Source organism: Cornus florida, unplaced genomic scaffold (assembly GCF_030987335.1).
Source record: "Cornus florida cultivar Cherokee Brave unplaced genomic scaffold, ASM3098733v1 CherokeeBrave_3.0.0_Hap2_Chr01, whole genome shotgun sequence".
NCBI classification, from domain to species: Eukaryota; Viridiplantae; Streptophyta; class Magnoliopsida; order Cornales; family Cornaceae; genus Cornus; species Cornus florida.
In genome coordinates this window covers 56,248,636-56,261,484 of record NW_026775571.1, presented here as the reverse complement: position 1 = coordinate 56,261,484, position 12,849 = coordinate 56,248,636, and positions in this window count along the sequence as shown.

Below are 12,849 nucleotides of genomic sequence, written 5' to 3'. Positions count from 1 at the left end.
TGACCTATCACATACACCTAAATCCTTCCTTGGCTTATACTTTTAAAGTAACGCCAAACGAACCTAAACCATCAATCCTTAACTCTGCCTTCTGGCAACGAAATCGATAACATACTCCTCTACTCCTTTGGGTCTTTATTGCTTTCGCCTTGAACCCATCCTTTTTCTAGTGCCAACAATTCTATGACTACAGAATATAATTGACATCAGCTCCTCCTAACAAACCGTAAATAAAGTACAACGAATCCTTATATGGGCTCTAAGTTTTAAGAGACGCAACGCGGAAGTCACATAACGAAAGACACTCCTAAGGACACTTGAACCTGGAGTGTTTTGATACCAACTGTGATACCCCCAGATTTTTAAATGCGGGTTGGCCAGGCCCACACCCGAATACCCGAGGATATCAAAACAAATTGATAATAAACGAACACAGAGTACAAAAGAATAAAGAAGAATAAATAAAATGCTGACAAGAAACTAAAATGATAATCTAATAATAAACCTCATAATATATTTCTATTAATTAATAAACTCTTCTGATACAACTGATCCTCTAAAATACAACTCGGGAATCCATACTGTGTGGACTCCTAGAAAATCCAAACTAAACAAATGACAGTAATCTAAAACAGGAAACTGAATCATAAAGGAACTCCTATGTAGCATCGAAAGAATGAAGTAGACTGATCCCCGCTCAGCACGAACAACCTCTACTCGTGACGAACACCTGAAAAATAATGGTGGGTCAGGCCCACAAACAAGTTCTACTTTACTACAGTCCAAGTAGAGATCCGATACACGTATACATCCTAGTCAATCCAACAGTAATTAGTAGTCCGTATATATATATATACACACACACTAAAGGAACCTCACTAGACTATAGGGTTGTCTCAACCTGAATAATAGACAACATGCAAAACGCACATATAGTGGGCATGAGTACCTAGACCTACCAGGGTACACAATTACACTATATCTAGCTACACATCCCTGGCGATATACGCACCCTAACCATTGATCCTGAGACTCAAGCTCATATCATGGCACCATACTTATATATATAAAATCTAGTAACCATCCTATCCAGTATAAATTAATCCTCCATAAGTCATTCAACTTGTTCAGCTGACCTGACTTGAATATAAGTAGAACTTAACATTTTAGTTAATCCATTTCCTTATATAATAAATTAATCCTCCATAAGTCATTCAACTTGTTCAGCTGACCTGACTTAAATATAAGTAGGACTTAACATTTTAGTTAATCCATTCCCTTATATAAAATAGGTAGGACTTAACTGATAAGTTAATCCATCCCTAGAAAGCCACCGTCCCATACCGGTGCATTAAACCACACAATCCAACAATTGATGTAACAATTAAGGAAATACATCAAATATTCCATAAATAATTATGATAAATATGATATCAAGTTATCACATAATAGGAATGACTTATTATTTCTTTAAACTTCCTATATCATATGTCCTACACAAACTGAATCTTATACATGATGATATTTTATTATACTGTTAAATAAGGATTCTCTATATCCAATTCATCCTACACATTTAATCTCAATTGCTAAAATATTTTAAAAGATTAAATCCATTCGTTTGTTTAAAACATTCAAATAGCAAGCATCATTATGATTGAGTCTATCTAAATTTATTAAAACCCAAACCTAATCCCTATTTAATGTTCAGGAATCCTAGACATGTTTCTACGTTCCATCATTCCACAGATATGAAAAATATATAATTTAAACATGTAAAAATTCACATAAGAAATCAAATCAAAATCATGCATTTTATTAATTCATAACACAAGAACAGATATGAACCAAATTCATAAAACCTATGTTCTAATCCAATTAAACATGCATAATTATTTAATTTTATGTGTTTAATAAATCCTGAAATTTCCTAGGCATGTATAGAAACACGAATCAAAGGGAAAGAGATAGAAGAAGAACTTGCCTTAAACTTTCGGATCGAAATTTAAACTTTTTCTTCCTTGATCTTCTCTCAATAGGGTTTTTCTCCTCATTCCTTCCTTTTTCTCCTTCCCTCTCTAACACTATCTCTCCAGCATGTATCACATGAATATTTCTAACCCCCTTTTACAACCTGTAGCTATATATTTATAGGCTAAATAAAATAACTCTAACCCTTTTCCCAATCCAAGTCAACTTAAAAAAAAATATTAAGAAGGTAAGTAAAATATGTTACGTATATAATTTATGTATATCTTTATTAAATAAATAAATTATACACATCCCATTATTTATTAATGGATTATCCAATAATACTTAAGTTACCATAATATTATAAAGTAACTTAAAATATAACACGTATCAAATCTATGTATATTTTTATTATTTAAATATAAAACATATACATCAGATTAAATATTACTACCTAAGTTACCATAAAGTAATTAATAAATTACTTGCCCTTTTATATATATTAAAAAGGTAAGTAAAATATGTTACGTATATAATTTATGTATATGTTTATTAAATAAATAAATTATAAACATTCCATTATTCATAAATAGATTATCCAATAATACTTAAGTTACCATAATATTATAAAGTAACTTGAAACATAACACGTATCAAATCTATGTATATTTTTATTATTTAAATATAAAATATATACATCAGATTAAATATTACTATCCAAGTTACCATAAAAGTAATTAATAAATTACTTTCCTTTTTATATATGTATATAATATATATTTATATATATACATACACAACTATTCACGGGTAATAATCCATACACATCCAACCTCCTATCCAAGTAGTCCATGGGACCCATTGGTTGGCCAATTACCACTAACCATAACCATAAAAGAAAAATAAAATAAAATAATAAAAGAAATGAAAACATTTAATTTACAATTAATCAAAATACCGTTTAAGTACGTAATCTAATTAAACAATTAACACATAGACAAATACAAATAATACATAGACACATAATCAAATAATCAAGTAATACCTAATTCAATTAAACACATAAACAATTAGTCAAATAATCAATTAAATAATTAAAAATATAATTAAAATAAATAAATAAATACCGAGACTGTCCTTTTAAAAATTAGGGGTATTATAGTCCGTTCGTCGAAAACTCCATAGACGACGTTGTAAGGTTTCAAACCGAAACCTAAAGGCAAGTTTCATTCTATCTCCTTCCTGTAAACTTGTGTTCTGTGCATTCTATATGGTCTCCAGGAAATTAATTTAACTTTAAAATGGAAGGTTGATACAAGATTATCAGACTGTAACCTGTTGCATGCTTAATTAACTGGTCTCAGTTCTCTTGCATAAATTGTGTTGTTTTCGGTTTGAATTTTTGTCAATTGATTTACATTGGAACATGAAGGGTTTCTAGGGTTTTTTAGACTCTGATTGAACCTTGTAAACTTTAAAAAAAAAATTCAGAACCGAAGGATGGAGTTCGCCGGTAGCAGAGAGGGCAAATAGGGGAAGCATAAACTATTTCGTTTATGGTTTATGTTTTGTCAATTAATTCATATTGGAATTGGAGAAGCTTCTAGGATTGTTAGGACTTAAACGGACAGTAAAATTTATTTAATTAATGTGCTTGAATTTAAAGGAATTTAATTGCATGAAATTGAATTTGTTTTAGGACTGCTTTTACGGTTGGATTATATACCTGTTTTAACCATGATTTCTCTTGAATGTACACTTGTTTTGAATCATGTAGTGATGCAAAATTACTTCTTATAACTAGTTGGGATGGTCTGGAACTTAAAACAGTGGATTAGGAACTTGAACAGGGGCAACCGGAAAGTCAGAAAGTGTCCGAAATTGAAGAAGACGGAGGTTCAGATAATGGAGTAGGCTCCATTCTTCAAAGGAGCCGGCTCCATTGAGATGGAACAGGCTCTAAACTATTTTGGAGCCGGCTCCAAGAGGATAGAGCAGGCTCCAAAATATAATGGAGCCGGCTCCACTTTTGGTAATGCACAGTAAGTGCGTTTTTGTAGTTTTTCTGATTTCAGGGGCTTAAATGAAATTAATGAAAAGTGGTGTGGGGTTTTAGATGTTTAAAATTAACCTATTAAAACCATAAAATAGTTAGTATATGCTAGTGTGTTAATATAAATGGACATCATGAATTTTTAAAAAAAGATTAATGTGCATGTTGTCTAGGAAGGAGAAAGTCTTAAATTTCTAGTTTGGTTAGCCAATTGAATGGACTGAATTGGAAGATATTTTAGGGATGTTGTACCAAAGATATTTGTGATATATTTAAGTTCCATGAGGGTTGGTTTGGTTGTGGTTGTGGACGTCATGTAATTTAAATACATTGTTGCATGCTGTCAGGAGTGGATAAGTTTTTATTTGCCGGTTTGTTTTAACCAGTTTATTTTGGTAAGTATAAAATATCATTGGGGTTGTATATAATGTGTTATGAGACTTCTTAGTTGACATATTATGTCAAGCACAGGTTTTAACATGGAGGATTAAAAAGGACGTCATGTAATGAAATGATAATTTTCATGCTGTCTGGGATTAAGGAGGATTTTCATTACTAGTTTTTGTTTTAATAATTTAAATGAACTAGTATGAGAGTATGGTTAGGGATGTCTAGTATAATGTGCTCAGCTCATATTTCTGATAGTCATTATACCATGGTGTGGGTGTTAATTGATGAACTATTGAAATTTCTGTTTTGTCAATTGGATGGATATGGATGGTTTAAATTGTCTATCAATGCTTTAACAATTTAAATGGAAGTTTTATGATTATAATCATATACTGGATGCATAATTTGGTCATACATATAATAGACTGTATTTATGTTTATTTTAGAGTATGGTTGATGAATATTTATTATTAATTTGTCAACTATATTGGATGGAGGATAGTATGCACCGGTATGGGACGGTGGCATACTAGGTATGGATTAGTTCAAATACTATAACCTACCTATTCTGGATTGAGGTGTGAATTTACCATAAAGGTTTAGTTCCACTTATATTTGTGTCATATCAATTATGAATTGAATGACCTACTTTGGTTTCTGGATGGATTGTTATACTTATGTCAGACCACTACAAAAGATGGATGATATTTTGTATTGGGAGTATACGGACTTTATATACATATCATTATGGTGCCATGGTATGAGCTTGAGTCTCAGGACCATAGTTAGGGTGCGTATATCGCCTAGGATGGATAACTGGACATAGGTTTTATTCCCTGGTAGGTCTAGATACACATGACCACAGTATGTGCGATTTGCATGGTATCTCTACTCAGGCTGAGACAGACCTATTGGGCTAGTGAGCGTCCTATAGTGTGTATCTATATCTATATGGACTATTTTAGCTATTGCCGAGCTATCTAGGATGTATCTGCGTATCGGGTTTATGTATGGATTGTAGTAGTATGGAACTTGCATGTGGGCCTGACCCACCCTTATTTTTCAGGTGTTCGTGAGTACCAGGCTTAGGGCTTGATCGTGGTGATGCAGATACAGACACTCACTCTTCCGACTATATAGGAGCTTTTTTCTTATTTTAGTCTTGGGTTTTAATTCTGTATTTCATTTACAGTTGAGGATTATTAGGGGTCTACTTGGTGGATTCCCGAGTTATAAGGATTGGATGGTTTAAATTATATTAAAATTTTATTTGAAGGATTTTTCGTATTTAGAATTCTTATCAGCTTATTATTATTTTATCTTATTTTTTTTTATTTTTTATTTTTATATTCTGTGTTCAATTACATATTGATTGTTTGGTATCCCTCGGATCTGTGCCCAGACTTGATCACCCGTGGCTCTAGAATCGAGGGGTATCACAGTTGGTATCAGAGCACTTCAGGTTCTAGTGTTCTTAGGAGTGTCTTTCGTTAGAAGTCTTCCGCGTTGTGTCTCTTAAAACTTAGAGTCATATTAGGATTCGTTGTACTCTTTTACGGTTCGTTAGGAGGAGTAGGTGATGTCAATTATATTTCATAATTATAGAATGGTTGACACTAGGTGGAGGATGGGGTCTAAGGCGACTATGAATCAGACCTGAAGGAGTAGAGGAGTACATTATCGAGTTCTCTATCAGAAGCAAAACTTGGGATCAAAGGTTTAGTTCCGATTGGAGCTACTTTTGAAGTATAAGCCAAGGAAGGATTTAGGAGTATGTTTTAGGTCACCGCATAAAGGGACCAACACGATTTTAGTTGTTCTCATAAATGAGGCAATCGAGGAATAGGAGTCCAAAGAGAATTCTAGTGGAGGAGATTGCAACACACCCCAGAAAGAGGATATCGAATCTTGTCAATCAAGGATCGCACAAGGGGAATCTTGTTCGCTAGTATGATAATGAACGATACTAATAGAGTTGGTGGGGATTGACTTATATATAGTTAAAAAATTTCGTGTTACCTTAAAAGAGGTTGTTAAAGAGAACTCTTCAGGAGTTTAGGATCGGATAGAGTTATTATCGGAACGCAGCAATGATGTGATATCACGTTCCAGGGAGTATGGGAATTAGGTTGTGACGGTTTAAGTTGCTTTCTTATAGCTACATTAGACGGTTGCATTCTAGGTATAAGGAGGATGGAGGTTAAGCCTTGGGAATTTTTTTGATGCAAATGGATTTTTGTTATGAGCTATGATTTGAGCTTATGTTTCGGGGTTGGATGATTACCTCTGGAACTGGAAAAGGAGATTGTGAACCAATCCGGTAAAGTTGATTTCTAAAAGAAATTTTCTTTGCTAGGAGGAACGATGTTTTACGTAGGATTCTATTGTATGTTATTGTGTTTTTGTGAGTGCATTATGTGTTTTCTTTTCGTTAATTATTCTGGATTGGGAATACGATTTAGTTAAGGACGCAAGTAAGTGAACAGTCAATTATCATTTTGGAGGAATAACATTAATTACGCTAGGATTTTGGGCATGTGGTCATAGGATTTGGTAAGTATACCTACCTGAAGCCAATCTAATGAACCTGGACATGTGTAGTTATAATACGTTTTCAGGATGGGATAAGTAAACTTGCAGTTCGAGTCAAATGATATAGATTCATTTGATAAACTGTAGTGTCATGATGGTTAATTGAAGGAAACGGCTTAACTGAATATCTTCTAAAAAAAAAAAAAAATTCCCAAGTTAGCAGGAGGATTTTATACTGGTTTAAGTACTTATTAGGATGACACCGACTGAGGGTAGTAGACGGATTAATTATTCATCAGTCTATCCATAATCAAGAATTTGATTTATGAGAGCATGTCATTAGGAGGAGTTGCTGGAGTTGCATATCGAGGATGAAGCAAAGTCTCTTCATTTGCACAAATAATACGGGAATTTTTTTTTTAAGGGTCACAATTTGCAACAAATAGTTGTTGCTAGAAATTGTAACCTATTTGGAGGATGAAGAGATTCTATCTGAAGTTGTATTTGGATAGGATGTCTATTAGACACTTACTTGTATTAGACAAGTAAGATGTCAAAGACTTGAAGATGAGGTTGAATATCTAATTATGGAAGCTGTTGTTACCAGACTAATAATACTTTCATTCGACAAATTGGACGGGGGATGTAATGACTGAGGTTCACAACTTTTAGTTCTTAGTGGGTCTTGGAGGAAACATGATGCTTCGAAAAAGGAAGCAGATGGTTGGAAGGTAGGTAGGAGAAGGGACATAGTGATTTGCCTCAAAGTCTGATATCTAGTAGGTAATCTAGATGGACCGTCAAAGATCCTTAGATCCTTGTAGTCACTTCTCATGCTAGAACGGGACTAACAGAGTAGTTTCCACAGATCTAGAGGAGAGATGGCTGATTCTACACAAGGGTCAGGATTTTAGAGGGGGTATTGGCTGACTGATACAATTAAATCAGTTTCATTTTGTTTATTTTGGAACTGGTAAGATATCAGTTCCTATGAATAGCACGAATCACGAGACGGTTTAGATGGATAGATGTGGGGATTCACACTTTGCATTGAGTTTCGTCCGATAGAAGTAATAGGGAGGAGGATGATCTTATCAGTTGATAAGATAATTGAGTTTAGCATGTGGAAATAATAACACTTGCTATTACCAGGGAAATGGAGGTGGTCAACTTAGAATATTTGAGCTGATCCCACATGAGGTCGAACTTTACTCAGATGAGTTTAGGGTACTGAAAGAGGACTGGCAGTTGTCTTTCTAATTCTAGGAAGGTCGGGATGACTGAGATGTTTGGGGATTTTAGATAGTATGTGTGCCGATCTCTCACTGTTTGGTTTGGCATTGAAGCGATGTTATATAATAAGACATTGTCTTTATTAAAGATACATCGGAGATAAATATTCTCTTTTGCAAATGGTTGAGCGTGGTTTGGAGGCAACAATCGGATTTTGTACATTGTTGAACTCGTACATAGGAGTTTTTATCAAGAAATTGTTGCTTGGGGTGTCTTCCGTATTGGAAGCGATGTTTTTGGAGGAAGGTCATTTTTACGTGTTACACTGACTTTTCAAAGATTTTGTTTATCGATTTAGGCAGTTGCCTATTTCTTAGTGTTACCAATTTGTTAGCGCTGGATGCATAGGAATTATATGCGTCTGTTCTATGGAACTTAGAGGAATAGGGATTGTTACCCTTCACTAAATATTGGGTAGGATTGGATCGTTGATAGATACAACTTAGGAGTTGTACAGGTATGGTATTTCTTAAACATAGAAACCTGGTTATTGTTGGTTGTGTTGGAATTTGGGTGGAGCTTATATAAAACAGCTGTGCCACACGGAATTCCGAGGACGGAATTCCTTTTTGTAGGGGGGAAGAATGTAATACCCCTAGTTTTAAAAAGGATAAAATTGGGATTTTTATTTATTTATTTTATTTATTGATTAATTGATTTAATTATGTGATTTAGTTGTTTTGTTTTTCTTAAGTGATTAATAGTGGGTATTTAAATTAATATTGTTTAATTGTGACTAGTGAGAATGTATTTAATTATTTATTGTCTTGAATTTATTTATGTGTTTTGAGTGATTATTTATTTGCTTTCCTTATTTGTTTTACGTGTAATTAATTAATTAGGTTTAGGGTGTTACGATTATGTAATTATGGGTGCCGACTTATAGGAGGTTGGAATTAGGGTTAAGTTTTTATGGTAGTTTATATATTTAACTTTACAAGTCTGTTAGGGTTAAAAACAAACCTATGCACGTAAGAATTCTTGAGAGATAAAACAGAGGCACACATAATGGTTTTGAGAGGAAACTATATGGGCCACCAATCAGGAGTTCAACCGTGACCTGAAGGTCGTATCAAAGAGGAAGGAGTGGATGAATTATGGTATTGGAACTGAGCAGTAAGAAGGTTGCCGGTCGTCCGTTCGTCGAAAACTCCATAGACGACGTTGTAAGGTTTCAAACCGAAACCTAAAGGTAAGTTTCATTCTATTTTTTTCCTGTAAACTTGTGTTCTGTGCATTCTATATGGTCTCTAGGAAATTAATTTAACTTTAAAATGGAAGGTTGATACAAGATTATCAGACTGTAACCTGTTGCATGCTTAATTACCTGGTCTCAGTTCTCTTGCATAAATTGTGTTGTTTTCGGTTTGGATTTTTGTCAATTGATTTACATTGGAACATGAAGGGTTTTTAGGGTTGTTTAGACTCTGATTGAACCTTGTAAACTTTAAAAAAAAAATTCAGAACCGAAGGATGGAGTTCACCAGTAGCAGAGAGGGCAAACAGGGGAAGCATAAACTGTTTCGTTTATGGTTTATGTTTTGTCAATTAATTCATATTGGAATTGGAGAAGCTTCTAGGATTGTTAGGACTTAAACGGATAGTAAAATTTATTTAATTAATGTGCTTGAATTTAAAGGAATTTAATTACATGAAATTGAATTTGTTTTAGGACTGCTTTTACTGTTGGATTATATACCTGTTTTAACCATGATTTCTCTTGAATGTACACTTGTTTTGAATCATGTAGTGATGCAAAATTACTTCTTATAACTAGTTGGGATTGTCTGGAACTTAAAACAGTGGATTAGGAACTTGAACAGGGGCAACCAGGAAGTCAGAAAGTGTCCGGAATTGAAGAAGACGGAGGTTCAGATAATGGAGTAGGCTCCATTCTTCAAAGGAGCCGGCTCCATTGAGATGGAGCAGGCTCTAAACTATTTTGGAGCCGGCTCCAAGAGGATAGAGCAGGCTCCAAAATATAATGGAGCCGGTTCCACTTTTGGTAATGCACAGTAAGTGCGTTTTTGTAGTTTTTCTGATTTCAGGGGTTTAAATGAAATTAATGGAAAGTGGTGTGGGGTTTTAGATGTTTAAAATTAACCTATTAAAACCATAAAATAGTTAGTATATGCTAGTATGTTAATATAAATGGACATCATGAATTTTTAAAAAAAGATTAATATGCATGTTGTCTAGGAAGGAGAAAGTCCTAAATTTCTAGTTTGGTTAGCCAATTGAATGGACTGAATTGAAAGATATTTTAGGGATGTTGTACCAAAGATATTTGTGATATATTTAAGTTCCATGAGGGTTGGTTGGGTTGTGGTTGTGGACGTCATGTAATTTAAATACATTGTTGCATGTTGTCAGGAGTGGATGAGTTTTTATTTGCCAGTTTGTTTTAACCAGTTTATTTTAGTAAGTATAAAATATCATTGGGGTTGTATATAATGTGTTGTGAGACTTCTTAGTTGACATATTATGTCAAGCACAGGTTTTAACATGGAGGATTAAAAAGGACGTCATGTAATGAAACGATAATTTTCATGCCGTCAGGGATTAAGGAGGATTTTCATTACTAGTCTTTGTTTTAATAATTTAAATGAACTAGTATGAGAGTATGGTTAGGGATGTCTAGTATAATGTGCTCAGCTCATATTTCTGATAGTCATTATACCATGGTGTGGGTGTTAATTGATGAACTATTGAAATTTCTGTTTTGTCAATTGGATGGATATGGATGGTTTAAATTGTCTATCAATGCTTTAACAATTTAAATGGAAGTTTTATGATTATAATCATATACTGGATGCATAATTTGGTCATACATATAATAGACTGTATTTATGTTTATTTTGGAGTATGGTTGATGAATATTTATTATTAATTTGTCAACTATATTGGATGGAGGATGGTATGCACCGGTATGGGACGGTGGCATACTAGGTATGGATTAGTTCAAGCACTATAACCAACCTATTCTGGATTGAGGTGTGAATTTACCATAAAGGTTCAGTCCCACTCATATTTGTGTCATATCAATTATGAATTGAATGACCTACTTTGGTTTCTGGATGGATTGTTATACTTATATCAGACCACTACAAAAGATGGATGATATTTTGTATTAGGAGTATACGGACTTTATATACATATCATTATGGTGCCATGGTATGAGCTTGAGTCTCAGGACCATGGTTAGGGTGCGTATATCGCCTAGGATGGATAACTGGACATAGGTGTTGTTCCCTGGTAGGTCCAGATACACATGACCACAGTATGTGCGATTTACATGGTATCTCTACTCAGGCTGAGACAGACCTATTGGACTAGTGAGCGTCCTATAGTGTGTATCTATATCTATATGGACTATTTTAGCTATTACCGAGCTATCTAGGATGTATCTGCGTATCGGGTTTATGTATGGATTGTAGTAGTATGGAACTTGCATGTGGGCCTGACCCACCCTTATTTTTCAGGTGTTCGTGAGTACCAGGCTTAGGGCTTGATCGTGGTGATGCAGATACAGACACTCACTCTTCCGACTATATAGGAGTTTCTTTCTTATTTTAGTCTTGGGTTTTAATTCTGTATTTCATTTACAGTTGAGGATTATTAGGAGTCCACTTGGTGGATTCCCGAGTTGTAAGGATTGGAAGGTTTAAATTATATTAAAATTTTATTTGAAGGATTTTTCGTATTTAGAATTCTTATCAGCTTATTATTATTTTATCTTTTTTTTTTTATTTTTTATTTTTATATTCTGTGTTCAATTACATATTGATTGTTTGGTATCCCTCGAATCTGTGCCCGGACTTGATCACCCGTGGCTCTAGTATCGAGGGGTATCACACATATCAGAAGAAATCTCTAGATTTTATTCTTACACAAAATGAAACTACAACTATATAAGAGTATAATCATGTACAAGTTTCATGCAAAAGTGAAGCCCTAGGTTAGATAACATCAAGGTCCATCTATATACAACCCTATAATATCACTAATCATGCATACAAGTTATATTAACTACAAGAACATAAGATACATTTAAAGTATAAACATAGTAGACCCCCTACCTAGCTAGAGGATTGAGCCTCTAGAATCCTCAAAAAGATGGACGCAAATGAAGAATCCAAGAACAAGGCCTTCAAGGTGGTGATCCAAGGAAGCTTAATGCCTTCTACGGTGAGGTGAAAAGGTAAGGGGAAGGTAGGTGAAATTAAGGTCAAAGCTTGGTTGTTAATGGAGATGGCTAGAGAGAAAAGTAAGAAAGAAGAAGACTTAGTGGAAGATCTCTAACATACACCTAATCTCACCCCTCCACTTGTCACAATCTCACACATCCTCACAAGACTTTATCCCAAGCCTACACTTCTCATGATCTAAGGTTTCCTCACAAGACCAAATCCTAGCCCTACACTTGTCAAGATCCTAAGCCTACAAGTGCACCAATCCTAGGCTAACAAGTAGGTGAATCTTCACCCTACACGTGTCACCATCCAATGGTCTCTTACAAGGTTAAATCTAGGCCTTCCATTTGTCATCATCCTAGGCTTCCAAGTGTCTTCACCACAAGAATGACAAGTGGTTCAAGGGAGAGTATGACA